The 4,682-nt window shown below is 38.0% G+C and overlaps 1 non-coding gene across 1 annotated transcript; it reads right to left on the bottom strand.

The window, feature by feature from the left end:
• Nucleotides 1–1,369: 1,369 nt before the first annotated feature.
• Nucleotides 1,370–1,478, bottom strand: LOC132656079 (U6 spliceosomal RNA). The gene has a single exon (XR_009594024.1). It is a non-coding gene; the product is annotated as a U6 spliceosomal RNA (small nuclear RNA).
• Nucleotides 1,479–4,682: the final 3,204 nt, after the last annotated feature.

The raw sequence follows: 4,682 nt of genomic DNA on the forward strand, positions 1-4,682 counted from the left end.
GGCAGAGAGAATCTATTTTCAATAAAGGAGGAAAAAAACCTGTATGTGTGTAACCTTTAAATGTAACACTGACACCATGTAAGCATGTTAATATTTTAAGTGGGTGAAAAAATTAAGTTATAAAAGAAAAAAAACACTAAAAAATTACCTTTGAACTTCATAAATCATTTTATTAATAATCACTAATAATCATTTTTTACTAATTTGTTCAACAAAGTTTTTTATAAGTATGCAATAAAGTATAACTCTGGCAATTGAGTATAGAGTTTTCATTTCCCTTGTTCTCAGGATAACAAAATGAATGAGAATAATGAAACTTGCTGATAGCAAAATAACTATGCTAAATATCTCTAATTTTACTAAGAGATAAGAAAATGTTAACCTGTGAAACTGAAGTTGGCCACTAAGTCTTTTAATCAATTGCCTCTAAGACAGAGCCTGTGGGATCCAGAAAGGAGTAGCCACAGAATGTTACAAGGATTTACTAGAGCCCGTAAACAGCAATAACACACTTCATGTTGAGAGCCTGGGGAGACCAAGATTTCAAGATCAACATTGCTTGTGGTAAAGTGCACTTTTTTTTTCCTGGCCTCTATGAAGCTGAAGAGGAGCTCAGTGATGGACTGATTTGCTTTTGCTTTCATCTTGAGATGCAAAGGACTGGCGGACTTTGAGGGAGGGGTGATAACCAGCACACAGGACCATCTGTCTCTATGGTTATCTTCCTTAATGTTTCAGGAACACCACCCAAGGCTCAAATGAAAAAAAATACAGCACATATAAGTAGGTCCTAGCAGTAGAAAGACATAGGCAGGAGGAACTACGTGGGCAATATCTAATGACGTGATGCTGCGTGAAACAGGCAATACCTTAGATGAAGAGGTGGAACAATAATTTGAACATCAAAAATCTCCTGCACAGATCACCAAATCATTTCCCACCGTAAGGAGCTTTTGTTGAGCTTTGTCTGGTTCCTTTAAAAAGATGCACACAAAGGATGGTCTGTGTCTCAGAAGCAGGTAAAAATAGACTTCAGACTGAGGCTTCTAGATCCAAAGTCACCAGACTGAGCTCATATAAGATGAGAAAACTGGTGTCTCAAAGATTTCACAATTAGGTAAGGCCGGAGGCAGGAGTAGAACCAGCAACTCAGACTCTGCCATGATGTAAGGTGTGAAACTTTGATGTTTTTCAGTTCTTTTAGGTCCTTGACTCCCAGACATTAGAAGTCGTGTCATCAACCACTTCAAAAAACTTTCAATCAGCATTTTGACATGACAAATAAAAGGTTCTGTTGCACTTAAAGATTAGAATTTGTGAGAATGACATGAAAATCAGTATCAGAAGTGCCTTTTCCCCCAGTGTACCGAAAAATATGGAATGTGGATGCTTCACAAATTTGCATGTCATCCTTGAGCAAGCATCACACTAATCTTTTTTGTATCACTCCAACTTTAATATATGTACCGCTGAAGTAAACATTGTACTGTGATTTCTGAGAGGAAGAAGTGACTGATTATTCAAGAGTGCTGAATAGCTGGATAGTATGGTCGGTTAGGTTCCAGTGAATCTATTTAAGCTCAGGAGCAAAATATTAACAGGCAAAACTTATGAGAGCTTTCTAGGCTTCTGCATCTTTCAAGTTTTCCCAATAGCTAATTTTAGTTTCTAATATTTTATGAAGAGTTATATTAAAAATACTGCAATTGAAAGACAATGAAAACTAAATGGATGTAACATACATGTATCCAAGAATTCTGACTAAATACTTATAAAATAGAATATAAACATTTGTTTAAAGCCAGAAAACTGAAAAAAAATGACATTTGAACATTAGCATAAAGAAGTACGTTAAACTTAAACCTTGAGCGATTTTACCTAGACTATAAAACATTCAAAGATAATGAAACAGAAGAGAAAGTTTATTAATTTGGGTAATTGTGTTTCATTAGAACTTGGCTTAATAAAGTAGGACAAAATTAAAACTAAGAAAATATTTATAGAGGTGACTCATCAAATGATCTAATTGTCAACAGAGGGGCATAATATAGAACGGGTTTATAAGCATTCAAGAGTTTATCCTTGGGAGGTAATTATGGGATATAATAATCAGGAGGCTCCCTGAGAAGAGAGTCAGCACTTCAGCAGGATTTATCGTGGCTCACAGTGGCCTGCCACGTGTAGCGCTTAGAAAGAGAAGCATGGTGGTTGGGTTTAATGTTAATTGTCACAAATTAGAATCACCTGAGTAGGAAGCCGCACTCTGCAGAATTGCCCCAACTGTCATGACTGACGGGGGAAGGCCCATGAGTGTGTGGGGATCACCTGCTGGTAGCAGCCCAGAATGAAAGGCCATGGCAGAGAGAAGAATGCTCACTTTTTGACTTGCCTTCTTGGCTGCTAAGTGCCTGAGTTGGTTCTCTTGAGGGCTAACTCTAACCAGAGAAGAAATAAATCCTTTCTCCCTAGTTGCTTCTGCTGTGGTGTTTATCCCAGCAGCAGAGAAGGAAACTAGGAAACAAAGTCAGGAATAAGTGGCCACCCATTCAAGACAATTAGTACTTTGGGCAGGTTGATCCCTGTCCTCGTTGGGAGTTAATAACATTGTCCATTCTGAGATGATGGGAGCCATTTTACTACTCTGAAATGTCCAGGTAACTGATACCACTCTAAAGTAATGCTTGTCCTGCAGGCACATTTCTGCTTAAAAGACTTAGTGGACTGACTTTCCTGTAAGAAACACAGTTATCTTTGCTTCCATTTTTTAAAACCTCCATTTCTATATTCATTTTAAGACTCCTTATCTATAAATATGTTCTTTTGGATTCTTCTCTCTGAACAATGGTAACATCTTTCTATCACCTCATTAATGAGCTCAAGATAAGATATTTTTTCTTTTGCAGTGTTGGCGATCAAGTCCAAGGCTTTGTATATGCTGGACAAGTCCATTGTCTCTGACCTACATTCCTAGTTCCAAATCTTTACTAGGAGGTCACCTTTTTATCTGTGACAAAGTCACAATTAGAGTGATTTCTTTTGAAATGTGTCCTTTAACATCACTTAGGAAACAGAATCCACTCTATACCCAATTAGTTGGAATGAGTGACCAGAACATTTATTTCAGTGGCATGCTAACATTTCCCACACTAATTAAACACATTCTTTGCTTAGCGAGCACGTTAAAGAAGCTTCTTCTCTAATTAGTTCCTCACTAATCAATCATTTTCAGTCTGATTGTCTTCTCTGCAGGAAGGCAAGGAAGTGGCGGTTTGGCCTGTGTTTGTACTGAGGATTTTGTTCGAATGACTGCTGCTTTTTTATTCTTACGTGGCTGACGGCATTATGTGAAGTACAGAACTGTCTGTTTACTCTCCCTGTGAGATCACATTTTATATAGAATTATGAAGGTCCTTTTTCTTCTTGGATAATGGGAAGAATTTATGGTACATCTTCAGTCAAGCAAGTAAATCAATCAGGCAATTTTTGAGTTCTTTGGAAGATGCCACAGAGCGTAAGACCATACATCTTTACCTCAGTGACTTTACAGTCCAAGTGCCAAGAGGAATTAGAAGGGCAAGCCAATACAAATCAATACAAAACTAAATTGATGAATATTAAGAATGCAGTAGAAGTTCAGAGCAAGGAATAATCAGCATGGATCGGCATAGCCAGAAAGGGCTTTCCTGGAAGAGGTGGCCTGGGTATATTTGTGCTCTGAAATTTGTATGCAAAAAAACTAATCTGTAATGTGATGGTGTTAAAAAAAAAAAACCTGAGCTTTAGAAGATTGGTAGGCCATTAGGGCCCCCAGCAATCATGGATTGTATTAGTAACCATGTAAAAGAGGCTCCCATATGTCTTTCCTGCTGTGCCATGAGAGGTCATAGAGAGAAAATGCCATACACAAACCAGGAAATGGGCCTCACCAGGCATTAAACCCAACACTTCCTCACATTTGGACGTTCACAGTTGTCAAAAGTATGAGAAATAAAGTGTTATGGGTTCAGGAAAAGTTGTACCGTGACCACTTGAACACCAGGCTCAGACTGATGGATGTTTATTGAATGCTGAAAAAAGACTGACTTCTCAGGTACACAATCAGGGCTTGGGAGCCAGACTGTTTTTGGTCTGTGCCTAAGGCAGGCTTTTTATATAAAATACTATAACCAGGTAACCAGATGGAAAGCAAGGGGAGAGTAGCATTATACCACTTTGACCAGCTAGGCAAAGTATTTCCAAGTACATTGTACCTAGGTAGCTAGACAAAGCATTTTAAGCTTATTGGCTAGTATATAGGCTTGGGAACTTTCTAGTTTTCCCATTGTTCCTGGAGAAAGGAACACAGCAGGGTATTGTGGTTCTGTTTATGTAGAACATATATCATTAATTCAAGCAGAACATTCAGCAAGTATTGAATTGTAGGTAAAAGACTATTTAAGTTCTCAGGCAGGCAGACCTTGAGAAACTGAACTTAATTTCACCTTATGATCAAAATGGTAACTTAAAAACAAAATGGCTGTGGTTATGCTAGTCTGTACCTCTCAGGACATGTCTCAATATTGGTGTGCTTCAACAAAAGACATGCCTAATTCTGATTTGACCTCATCTCAATTTATTTGATAGTATCGGCCTCATGGCTCATAGTATGTATTAGTTACTTTTTTGTTGCTGTGGTAAGACAC

Source organism: Meriones unguiculatus, chromosome 8, assembly GCF_030254825.1.
Source record: "Meriones unguiculatus strain TT.TT164.6M chromosome 8, Bangor_MerUng_6.1, whole genome shotgun sequence".
Taxonomy (NCBI): Eukaryota; Metazoa; Chordata; class Mammalia; order Rodentia; family Muridae; genus Meriones; species Meriones unguiculatus.